This window comes from Callospermophilus lateralis, unplaced genomic scaffold (genome assembly GCF_048772815.1).
Source record: "Callospermophilus lateralis isolate mCalLat2 unplaced genomic scaffold, mCalLat2.hap1 Scaffold_94, whole genome shotgun sequence".
Classification (NCBI taxonomy): Eukaryota; Metazoa; Chordata; class Mammalia; order Rodentia; family Sciuridae; genus Callospermophilus; species Callospermophilus lateralis.
The window spans coordinates 1744848-1758039 of record NW_027517559.1 but is presented as its reverse complement, the minus strand read 5'-3'; the positions used below and the strand labels follow the sequence as shown (position 1 = coordinate 1758039).

Below are 13192 nucleotides of genomic sequence, written 5' to 3'. Positions count from 1 at the left end.
CACACATACAAACACACACACACAAAAAACAAAACAAAACAAAAACAAAAAGAACAAAAACAAAAAAACTGGTATCATTACTTGGCTGTCTTCTTAAAAATCCTGTTTCTTGATGCCTTGAAATATTCTACAAGTCACCTCTATTTAGGTGGGAAAAGTGAGAGCCAGTGTAGTTACAATGAAGATGGGTTCTAAATGCAGATAAGATAATAAGCAACTTTACAGTTGCAAGTTGGACAAAAAGCATTGAAGTTTATTTTAATGAAGATGTTTTAGTCCATTTTGGGGTGCTATCACAGAATATTATGGACTGGATGATTTGTTAAGAAAATATTAGTTTATGGATCTAGGGCCTAAGAAATCCAAGAGCATGGTATTGGTGTCTGCTCAACTTCGGTTAAGGCCTTCTTATTGCTTTGTGACATCGCACCAAGCAAGAGAGAGCCAAGGAAGATGAACCAACTCACCCCTGAGAATTAACTCGCTTTCATGAGGGCAATATTACTTCCTTCATGTGGTGTAGCCCTCATGGCCTATATATCTCTCATTAGGTTTCACCTTCCAACACTGCTGCATGGGAATTATGGTTTCAACACCCAAACATTTTGTGGGACACATAGCAAAGGCTATTAGATTAATGTAACCAAAGTATACCATTATGTTATTATCAGTTATAACCTGACCTAAGCTCCAGCACCATTTTTCTGTGACTGCCTTGGCCATGTCATTTTTGAGTTGACTTTTCTTGAATATTTTTTGACAGAAAAATAGCTACCAGGTTCTAGGCCACATACTTCATACCCAGTATATAAAAGTTCATTGAATGCCCTTTCACAACATTAGACAAGAGTCTTAGAATTAACTATTTTTGGAAAAACTTAGACCACATGCCAATCCTGTGGTGAGGGGAACTTCAAGTGTTAAGGTGGTTTATCCCAGAGTCACTGGTCATCTATTACATATATGTAGCACATTTAATGATGGGCATCTGGATAAAAATAAGTAAGATCAAGCCCAAGGGCAGAGATTCTCCATACACCACATCTGGACCTGGAACATTTAACTAAAGCTTGAATGATTAAAAGGAATGGATGAATGAATGAATGAATGAATAAATAAATAGTTTATGGCACCACACATTATATGGCAGAACCTTAGTTTCCTCATCTTAAAAATGAACATCATATTATCTACCATTGAGGGTTATAAGTGTCAGGAACTGTGAGAAGTCTGCAATTTTACCCTATTTATTAGCTTAATAAGTTAGCCTACCAGAATTTATGTTTGCTGGCAAGAGACAGACTTCTGACCAGATGCAAAGGATTTCATTGCTCAGGGCATTAGTAGTAGCCAGAGCATTAACATTTGGATTAAGTCTCTGAGCTCCTGTCCCCAGAGGGCAATGCAGAGATCGTCAAGAGGTGAGTGATGCTTGCACATGCAGCAGCTTGCATTCTAGAAAAGGAACCGTGACCAAAGCTAAGGAAGTTGAATCTCTTATAATATGCTTTCAGCATACCTGCCTGATCTTTGGCTTGGATATAAACATTATCTTTATTATACTGGACAGTAAACAAACATGCCCTTTGTTGCAGAGAGAGGCACTGTTTTTATCTTCCCAAGCTATTTTCTCCAAGAATATCCTTGAAAAGATAGTTCAGAACAAAGGCTGTTTGGTACCTCCACTTATAAGAAATGCATAAATGCTGAGAACTCATGGAAAATGGTCTCCTAATAATATCCACACTTTGTTTTTATACCATCTTGGCTTCTGGAGAATTTTCCCATGAGTATGTCATTCCATTGGGCACTCTAATTAATCTGGCTGGCAGAAGCTGGACCAAATCTGTTTAATTTGTCTCATACTGTATTTAATTAAGGCTTTTATCAATAGGATTCCAAGTGGCATGATGAGGCTAACTTCATCCCCCAGGGTTCCAACCATGCTGTCCAGGATTCCAACCCTAGCTAACAGAACAAATCCTGCAAAACACTGGTCTTAGAAAACCTGGTGACTTTCTCAAGTTTCTGGGGTCTTTCCATGTGGCTTATGGCATCAATACAGGCATCGCAGGATGTGCTAGTGATCATTTGTCCTCTGCCTTGGACCATGGCAGATAAGGCAGGTAAGTAGGTCCAGGGCAGTGATCTGAGATGAACTGGAATATCTTCCAGGGCCAAGATGAGGCCATTTATCACTGTAGCTAAAGTTTGAGACAGATTCTAACTGACATTAGATGGCCATGCTACTGTAGTGAAGACTACCCATAGGGTGGGCATAAGTAAGAAGTCAGAGATGTCTCCAGGAAACTCCCCAATACAATGTTTTCTACTTATGGGGGTCTTAAACATCACTGTATTTAACAGAATCTGTCTTTTGTCCCTCTTTTCATCTTACCTAGCTCCTAGCTTCCCATCACTTTGCATTTTTTTAAGTCCCTGTGTTTGCAATGTTTCCTATAACACTTAGCCCTTGCCCAAGCTGGGCCCTCCATGTAAAATGACATTCTTATCAACATCAGCCTAATTAACTTCCATTCACCCTTTGTTGTACTGTGCCGTTTCCACTACCTTATACTGTGTCTTATATTGATTGCTGCTCCATATAACTTATCCCAATTTTAATTGACATTAGTTATTTCATTAGTATCTGTCCAGTGCCATACTGTATGCTCTGTGATGGATCAGAATTACATTTGGTTTCGCTCATCATTGTATTCATATATCTATTGCACACAATCAGTAGAAAGTAAGCACTTATTAAATGAATTTTAAAAGATATTTAAAACTGTTTGAAAAAGATATTAGTGTCAAGCCCGTGATGAGTGAGCCCTCATTTATCACAGGTGGCTCATAATTGACTGTAGTTTGACAGACCAGGAAGGAAGATCCAATGACCAGACACTAAGTGAAAATACAGGGTGGTGTGCAAGCTCAGAAAAGGAAGCAAACAAATAAGGCAGACCAAGAAAAGAATGTTTAAAGCATTGGGAAAAACACACCTGGAGGCTAAAGTGTACAGCATTTTCTTACTGGAAATCAGCAGCAGCCTACCAAATGGGCAGGCAGCAATTAATCAAGAGGTGACATAAGTTATAACTAAACCCCAGGCTGCTTGGAAGACTTAATAATCCATCAGAGAAGCAAGGTACCAAAATGATGTTTGGTGATTTGATTCCTCAGTTCCTCAAAGGGTTCAGGGTGGGGAAACCCTCAGGGTGGTGCCTGGGTTGAATCCTCTCACTCAAATGAAGAATAGGATTCTCATGAAGCTACTATTCCATAGTTGCCTGGAAGTTCTTTAGTTTCATCTGTACTTTTAGTTTTTTTGTCATATAAATATATAGTTCATCTCATTTTTTAACTGCTAAAAAGCTTATAATACAGTTGTTTCTCAAGATTCCTGTTCCATAGGTTAGGAACAGGAATTATCTCTTTCAGGGTAGTTCATTGAGTTCTGGAAGTATAATTTTTTCTCCACTTGACTGTGTAAGCCCCTCAAAGTCAGGCACTCTCCTTATTCTCTGTATCTCAATTACATGGCATGGTGCCTGGTCTTGTAGTTTCCACCAAGCTCTGACTTATCTTGGTGTATAATCTCAGTTTACTGGCTTTTTCCTTGCTTCAGCTTTGCCATGGGGCTATCAAGGCTCTGAAGATTCTTGTGACAACTATATGAAATAATTTTCTAGGAAGAATGTATAGTGCCCAATGAATATTAGATTTCATTGTTAGGGATTTGATAAGGCCAGGCATGGTGGCACACAGCGACTTGGGTTGCTGAGGCAGGGGGAGTGTAAGTTCAAAGCCAACCTTATCAACTTAATGAGGCCCTGTATTTAAAAAAACAAAAAGGGCTGGGGATGTGGCTCAGTGGTTTAGTGCCCGTGGGTTCAATCCCCCGTACCAAGGGTCAGGGCAAGGCAAAAGGAAAGCCCACCCTTTCTAAGTTTTGATAAGTAAGGGTGTGGTAATCTTAAAATCAGAACATTAATAGGTATGTGTAATTGAAAGTTGGGAGGCGCACCTGGCCTTTTCTGTGTCCAGTGGTGACCTAGGGTTCCAGCATCCTCCTCTCTCCTGGTTCTGTATGTGCCCCAGAGCCTCCTTGGAATTTTTAACTGTATCTTCCATCCAGATGGCTAGTGAGTGGAAAGAGGGTATGGAGGATCAAACTGGCCCTTGTAAGGGCCAAGTCTAGCACTGATTTAATTCTCTACTACTCATGTTCTATTAGTCAGAATCCAGTCACATAGCCCCAAGAAGATAGAAGACAACTGGAGAATTAGATTCCAGTGTCCCTCCAAATGGGCAGGACTGCCTTGTTGTAATGTTTCTAATGAAAAGATTTCATTAATAATAGCCAACTATCACTCATGGCCAGCATGAATATCATGTTCATTGCAGTTAATTTAGTTTTATTATCATCTGTATTGTTATTTTCATTGTTTGTTTTTACAAATTGCCTGGTGTGGCCGTATCCAACCTATGGCTATATTTAATCTGACAGCTGGAAGACCAGTGGGGAAGAAGGCACAAACAACACACGCTACAAAATTGTGAAGCTGTTTCATGTCTTGGAAACTGCAAGAACCACAGAGATACTTCTTTGTGATATCTATTGATTTCTCATTAAACTCCCCTTTGATTTAATTATGGGTTTAAATAGATCACATTTTCAGCATTAATAAACTCCAGCAGCTTCATGTTTGACTTTGAAATTATAGTTAAACTAAAGCTTTTTCTAATAGGAGATTAAATATAAATATATAGTCCATCTCATTTGCTAACTGCTGAAAAGCTTATAATACAGTTATTTCTCAAGATTCCTGTTCCATAGGTTAGGAACAGGAATTATCTCTTTCACCAAGAAGAGGTGCTTTTTTCTTACAGTGAGGCAATCGATCATTCTCACAGTGGGAGGCATCCACTGGCTCTTTGGCATTATTTTTAGTTATCTGTAGTTTTTTTTTTTTTTTTTTAAATGGATGAGGGGTGCACTGTTCCTGGAAGTACTGCAATACCAGGTTGATGCGTGGAGTAGACAGAGCAAGCTCCTATTCCAACTCCCTGCTCCAAAAATCCTCAGATAGAGGATGTATCAGATATTAAACTGATAAGAACAGATACTACAGTTGATCTTAGCTGCTGAGAGCCATGGCCGAGTCTGTATGGCCCCTGTCATTTTGCCAACAGTATTGATTGACAGGCGAGGCATTACTATCTGCCTTGGCTGCTACTTTTGAGTTCTCCCACTACTCTGGAGTTCTCGTGGGGATTCCCAGGGATTCCCCGGGAGTTCCCATTGGTTGGAGAAGTGCAGGAGGAGGGATTTCTGGAGGATATATTTCCGGTGGCTGTTTCCTGGATGAGAGGCGTGGCGTTTGGGAGGAGTTGCTGGTGGAGTTCAAAAATAAAGTTTGTTCCTGCTTCAGTGGCTCGTGATTTGTGCCCAGCCAGACTGTGGCATTATGTTAGAGTCTGTAAACAAGTCAGGATGGTGCCTGGCATTTTGCCAGGGGGAGTGGTTTGTGAGGTGTCGCCAGTGAGCCATTAAGTGTGGAGATTTCTTATTGGTTGACTGCTGTATCTATTTTATGCTAATTAAGATAAGCTGTGTGGAATGTGTATATACCCCTCCTGTCCTACAATAAACGGCTCCCACTCCTGCTCTATCAATCTACACAAGTTGCTTGTCACCCCCCCCCCCGGTTATTTTGCTGCAGCTGGACTGTGGCACTTAGCCAAAAGGGTGAGAAGTGATTATAGTTTTAATTCATTTAACAAAGAGCATTTTTGATTCCCTAAGCTATGAAAAATAATTTTTAAAAAGTGGGTAAGTGTCCTCCGTATGTATTGCTTTTAAACCTCAGGGATAATCAGATGCATTACAACTATTTTAAGCCCAAGGCAGTTTAATAACTTGCACACCCCAGTCATAAGAACATATAAAACAAGTAGGGCATTACCAACTTAAGTAGGACATTTCCTTTCTAAACATGGAGAAGCAGCAGTATTGTATTGACTCAATGGAATTAAAACTCTGCTTCACTCTCTCCTCACCTTTGCAGTCATTTAAGACTCTGAGAAACTCTTCGTGTGTTATTGGTTGGTTGACTTTTGAGCATGACCAAGTGTTTTTCTTGCATATAGTCAAAAGTGCCTGATGTGTTGGTGGTTAGACTGGTGGGTGGGAGAGTGAGGTCTGGTTTATAAGATTGTTAATACAGCCCTGCTTAGGGTCATATACTTCAGTTAACACTATCCCTGGTTGTGGGGACTCCTGCTCTGGGGGCAGAAGAGAGAAGAGCTTAGTGTAAGTCTTAAGGTTTATCCTTCTTGATTTTAGATAACTTTAAATCTATATAGTAAAATTGTCTGGCTTCTACATTGGGGTGCGTGATATTGGGGTTAAAGTCTCATTACTGAATATAGCTTTTCTCTAAGTCATATTCATTCATATTATCTGTCCTCCAAAATCCTCTTTTCCCTTTGATTTACATCTTATTTCCTACTCTTCTTCCTTCATGACCCTGGTAGCCCATTTTATCTTCTCTGTGTATTTGAATTTTTTTCTTTTTATAGTCAACATGTGAGTACGTAACAATATTCTTTAGTGTCTGGCTTATTTCACTTAGCATTAAATCCTTCATGTTCATCAATGGTGTGCAAATGAAAAATATTCCACCATAAATATATAGTACAATTTTTTATCACTTTACCCACCAATGGACACTTGAGTAGTTTCTGTATGTTCTGTTTTTTTTTTCTTTTCCTCTTGTTGTGCTGGGGATAAAACCTAGGCCTTACTCATGTTAGACAAGCACTTTGCCACTAAACTAAGCCCCACCCCACTTATTTCCTTGTCCTGGCTGCTATAGATCATGCTGCAATGAACTCGGGATGCATACATCTTTATAATGTGGTGTTTTCACTGCCTTTGGGCATATTCTCAGAAGGAGGATTTCTGGGTCATAGTAGTTATGTTTTTAATTTCTTTAGGACCATCCACACACTGTTTTCTAAAACAGTTACACCAAACTACATTCCCACTGATAGTGTACAGGGCTCCCTCTTCTCCACTCATGTACCAAATCTTGTGATCTTTTGTCTTTTTGATGATAGTCATCTGAACAGGTATGAAGTGATGACTTGGTTGTGGTTTGGATGTACATGTCCCTGATTTGTGATGTTGAGTACCTTATCATATACCTTTTGTCCATGTGTATGTTGTCCTTGGAGAAAGGTTTCTTCAGACATTTTGCCATTTGTTGAACTTGGGTTGGTTTTCTGGCTGTTGAATTGTGTGAGTTCTTTGTATTTTTAAATATTAACTTCTTATCAGATGTATGATTTGCTACTATTTTTCTCCCAATTCATAGATTGTCTTTGTTGTTTTGGATTGTTTCCTTTGTTGTGCAGAAGCTTTTAAGTTTATAGTTCTATTTATTTGAGCTTTGTAGTCTGAGCTTTTGCTGTGATACCCAAAAAATCATTGCCAAGTTCGAGGTTGAGCTTTTCCCTATGTTTTCTTCTAGGTTCAGGTCTTCATTTGGGTTGATTTTGGGGTTCATTTTTGGATGTGTTTTAAAATCAAGAGTGTCTTCTCAAAAAAGGGCTAAAGTTGATGCTCAAGGATTGTAGCTTTCCTGGCCATTGTTTCTAGGTTTCTCTTTATTCACCTATGTTTAGTAACCACATCGAGGAGCCATTGAAACCTATCACATGGGACTAAGATAGTCTTAAAGTGAATTATTTATCATCATAAAACTTCTATCTAGTAAGATGTCAAGGACATATTTGTGTCACTAAGACCGTCTTGGGCCATGATGGGAACCCAAGGGTTCATTAAGAATGGCATTGTTGTTTTATTGACTTTATTTTCTCTTGATGTGTTGTATTTTTGTATTTTATGTGTGCTTAGCAGCTTTGTGCACAGTTTTATTGACTTCTAAACTAAGCAAATAGAACAAACTCTGGTGGTGCAAAGTGCTAAGTGAGCAAGCCGCAGGGAGCACATTACAGGAGGCTATTTGGTCCCTCAGCTCTGCTGTGATTTGCTTTCCAGTGCAATTCAGGAGGCTGGTCATGGTCTGCCAAGTTCTAAATAATCCAGGCTTACTCACTTCAGAAATTAGCTCTTCCTTATACCACTACTACAATTAATCATGGTCCATCTTTCTTGTATTATATATGGGAATGTCTACAAATACATCATTTAAGGGGCTGTTCCTACAACATTGACCCCTTGTTGGTAATGAGAGGTGGTGTGGGTAGTGGTTAGGACCTGGGCTTTCTGAGACTGCAACATGCATGGTAGTTCTGGGATGTTGGTCAATTTACTGTAACCAGTGCTGCTGTTACTTATAAGAACAAACTACTACTGCATGTAAAACTACTGCTGCATGCATTATTGAAAAATTTTTGACACTCTGATGCTCAGAGTCTTCAGCTACAAAATGAGAATAATAACAGTGCTGAATTAACAGAAAGGTGGTAAGGGTTAAATGAAATTTCTTTGTATATAACAGAACCTTTTATAAATATAAGTTTAACAAATATTAGCTTTTATTATTACCATTGTATCTGGTATAATTAATGTGGTATATATATATATATTTATTATTAAATATGTCTATATACATATATAAATTTCATGTGTGACTATAAATAATTGATTTTGAAGTGATATTGTAGGGCTTTATATCACTTGAGATAATATCACAAAAGTGTATGTATTTTGTTTTTAATCTAAAACCATCTATTTCATCCATGTGGACAAGGACATTACTTTCTGTGCTTTTTGGGGAGAAGGAGGGTCATTCTGACTCCTGATTCCTGGGAATTTATGTATCCATGAGGGATGCTGAGAGATGCCATTCTGCCCCAGGTATGATTGCTGTCAGATGAGGCTGTGCCTGAATGCTCTTGACATGATGTTTATTCTAAGGCTAAGACCCAATAGAGCATTCATCATGAAAAGTATATTTAATATTTGGAAGACTGCATTCAAATCCACATACATAGTATTCTATTCCTTTATTTTATTTTTTTTTAAAGAGAGGAAATGAGACTTGTTATTTGGAAAACTCATGTTTTGGTATGCTCTTGTGTTTATAATAATGTCTAGTTACTTCAAGGTCTGCAAATGGACTCTGGAAGAGATAATTTAACTGTTTTTGTGTACAAATGTGCAGCAATGAAATCAATGTTTTGTCCAATCCACCACAATCACCTTGTAGCATGTATCCTTGTATGCATTTGGAATAATTGGAAACAAAACACCATTTAATCAGAAGACATCTGATAATTAATCATTTCCTGTATCTGAACCCCCCCCCCACAACTTGTTTGTAAAAATGAAGACTTCCAAACATTCGCTTTAACTTTGTTGCTTAGTAGCACATTTTCAGTGCTGAAGTGGCTTTTTTACTAAATTTCTCAGATGATAACTATTATTCTTCCCAGCTGTTCTTGGGCCTTCAAATCTCTGCTAATACTGAGATTGCTGACTCCATCTAGCAAATTCAACTTGTCTATTAAGAATAACAATAGGTGGGCTTGTCATTATCATGCATTGGAGTAGCCAGAATAGAAAGAATATGAACAGAGAAGCAGGTGGAAATAAAAATGCAGAACAAAATAAAACCTTGAAAAATCTCAAAACAAAGGAGCAGTAATCCTGCAATCCTCAGTCCCTATTTTATGCAACATGAATCTGACTTATCTTCCTTAAATATTATTTTCATAAACAGTTACAAGAAAGGACAAAAAGAAAACACTGATACTTACAAAGGTATGTATAATGCCTACTTTCTTTCTCGTACAAACAATATTGTACCTTTTTGTGACTTGTTATAAAAATTTATTTGTAAAGAATCCCAGTTGATTTTTCTGTGCAGTTTGCAGATTAGAATATTGCCTTTTTACTTTTGAAACCCTGGTGAGGTGTATATGCAATGTTTGATGTCTCTTGGGATGATGCCTCTAGTGGTTTTATTTTGTGGCAGCCACTGTGGAAGAAATATCTTTAATCAGTGGTTTATTGTGAACCTCTTAATGATGTGAATGCTTTGGTGTTATCCGTGTGGTGGAAAGCAACCAAGGAGTTGATAGAACAGAATCCATTTTTTGTCCTGCTTTTTTTTTCCTCTCCTAAAAGGATTATGACCAGGTAGAGAATTGCCCTACAAATAATTTAACAAGATTGACTTCAGTTGTTGACCTCAGACATCTTCTTGACAACCATCTCTAACAATGAACTTTGGGGAAAGCTTAATAGTCTCTACACTGTTACTTGGTTGAATAAAGTCCCAGTCCACCCATTTCCTAAACTTAACTGTGGTAGGTACATACCCACGATGAACAGAATCAGCATCTGACTTGGTGAGGTGAGATTGCTATAGAGATTTGAGATAGAATAAACACATTGGCCTATGTTGTACACTCCACTGCAATAAAGAATGATGGAGCTAATTGATGTAGGTTGTGGATGGAGGCCTTGGCTCTACAAACAGCAACAGGAAGCAGAAACCACTCCCTGAAGAATCCTGCTGCATATTAACAAACCAGTTTCAGCTGGTACATGCTGTCCTGTTGGGATAATTCTGGGAGACAAACTCTTCCAAAGGCCTCTGAGTCTCCTTTATGCCGTAGGGCCTTGGAATTTAATATTCTCTTCCCCAGAACCTCTTGACCTACATCTTTCCTAGGCAGGTGCCTTTCCATTGTTTGTAGTTCAGCTCTGATATCTGCTTTTCAGAGTCTTCCTTTCCTGACCCCAAACTAAGGCAGCACTGCTGCCATAAACTGTCTCTCAGTTCTTTGGGTATATCACCTATGACTCTACTTATTTATTGACTTGCTGTGTATCTTTTCTCATTCCACTACTGAAATGAAAGATCCAGGGCAAAGGAGGGACCTTGTCTTTTTACTTTGTGCCCTATTGCTTAACAAATAATTTTTGAGGAAATTTGTTGATACACAGAAAATACAGGTATCTCAAGATTTTCTTTTAATAGCTATTTATGAGTGATAGTGATAGTAATAACAGTAACACTCTCTAAAGTATTTTTAGGGCTGTGTGGCAGGCATCAACCCCAGCACAGAGCTTCACTCATGTTTTCTGATGCCAGTCTCAAAACAATCTAATTTAGACACTATCATTATGTCATATTATGGATGCAGAAACTTTCCTACCACTTGGCAAAGTTCACAAAGCTGGTAACTGGCAAAGTTGGGATTAAAATGCAGATAATTCGATATTAGTCTTTGCAGTTAACTATGTATTTCAGGTCCCAAGGCATTTTTCTCTTGAACATGACACAATTTTCAAGCTTTGCTTTCACATGAATAATTAAGAATACTTGATGGTTGGCGGTATGACCTTCTATGATAGTTTTAGAATTCCATTTTGAGTAATATTGAATGACAGAATCTCTAAATCTCTAAAGATAGCTCTCGCTCTCTCTCTCTCTCTCTTTCTCTCATCTAAACAGACTCCCTGTTCCATATTCTTAGTCTGTTTTGCAGACTGTGCAAATGGTAATTGTTATTGTCTCAGACATATTATGAAACAAATGTTGTTTTGTATTCAGTTGTCTAGCAAAAATTTTTCTGCTTACATATATCAATTATTTCTACAGTTAGATGTTCCTTTATTGAGACATGGAGTGGTGTTAAATTGAGGAGAAGCTTCTTTTTGGTTGTTTTAACTGTCAATTGTGGTTCAATCAACAGTTTCAGCCAAGGGTTTACCCATGATTTATGCAAATAACTAAATGAAAGATCATATGTTCTGTTGGAATTTCCTCAGCTCTCTTTGTTGATACATGTTCCACATTTGTGTAAGATACAAGCATTAGTAGTCTAAAGTGGTCACATTATTCTCAAGTAAATATGTTAACTGGAAAGCTCACCTTTGACTGATTCACAAAATCATCTAGTGCTCTAATCCTCTGTGAAACTGGAATGGTGAGACGTTTTAACATGGGAAATACTTGATTTTGACAGACTCATAGAAAAATATCAGACCAGGTAATAGGTCTGAAAGATCATCCATAAACTTAAGTGCACTGAAAATATTTTATTTCTTCATTATATTTTGTAAGTAATCCCAGTAGATCTTCAAATTGGTGGGAAATTTAAGCTAATTTTTAGTGCCCTCTTTCCTCTAGGGTTGTGCAGAGGTTCAGGTTTATGCATACACAGTAAGATAATGGTGTGGGCTCTTTTTTCATTGGTCATCAGTATTTGATGGTCACTGTTGAGAGGCACCATCATTTCAGAACCAAATGTTTCTCTTGGTTCCTGACTTCATTAATTCTGGGCTTTAATTTGGGTTAAAGGAATCCTAAGCAAAGTGGAGGCTCTAGGAGCCATGGTAGCTAGACCACCTCTCACTTTGTCTCATGAAGCAGTTCCCCTACTAGGTCCTACCTCTACTACAGAATAGGGTACCAGTCCTCTGACCTGTCTCCCTCCTCATGAGAAAATACTGCTTGCCCACCTTTGGATTCTTCAAAATTACTGTCAACAGGCCAAATCTCCAAAATAAGAAATGACAAGACAATGAACACAAGAAGATAAACAATTGGATATTTCAACGGATTAGTCTGTCCCTGTAAAATGAATACTTTATAGGAAAGGATTGTTTGTAGCAACCTTTTATGTCCACTTATTTTATATAACTAAACAACAGTCATTTGAAGATAAATCTGTGTATCAGTTGATGGGATCTGAGGTGATGTCTAAGTTGGTTTTACTAAATGTTTGTTCAAAGTCATTGGTAGAAGGTTTTAAGAGACTCTTGAAGAAAGCTGATGTCATCAAAGTCCTGTTCTCATCATGGGAATAATTAAAAAATATTAGGCAGTACTAAAAAATAAGTAAAGAAAGTCCCCAAAGTAAGAGCATTTACTAAGGAGTTTTTCCTGGCTCCCAAACTATTATGGCCAATTTTCCTTTCCTTGAATAAGCAGACAATTAAGGAATCCCTCACCAGTACTGGCACTCACTCTACATGAAACAGTTGGTGGAGTAGGAGGAAGAGAGCCCCACAGCACCCATTCTGGTCTCCCAGGAGCAATTTCTTCTACTAGGAAGTATCAAAAGGCAAGACTTGGGCTGGGAATATAGCTCAGTTAGTAGAGTGCTTGCCACACATGCACAAAGGCCCTGGGTTCAATCAGCA

At 38.2% G+C, this 13192-nt stretch overlaps 1 pseudogene; it reads right to left on the bottom strand.

Annotated features, from left to right (window-relative positions):
• Window positions 1-4990: 4990 nt before the first annotated feature.
• On the bottom strand, window positions 4991-5159 carry LOC143641296 (U2 spliceosomal RNA; annotated as a pseudogene).
• Between the last annotated feature and the right edge of the window lie 8033 nt (window positions 5160-13192).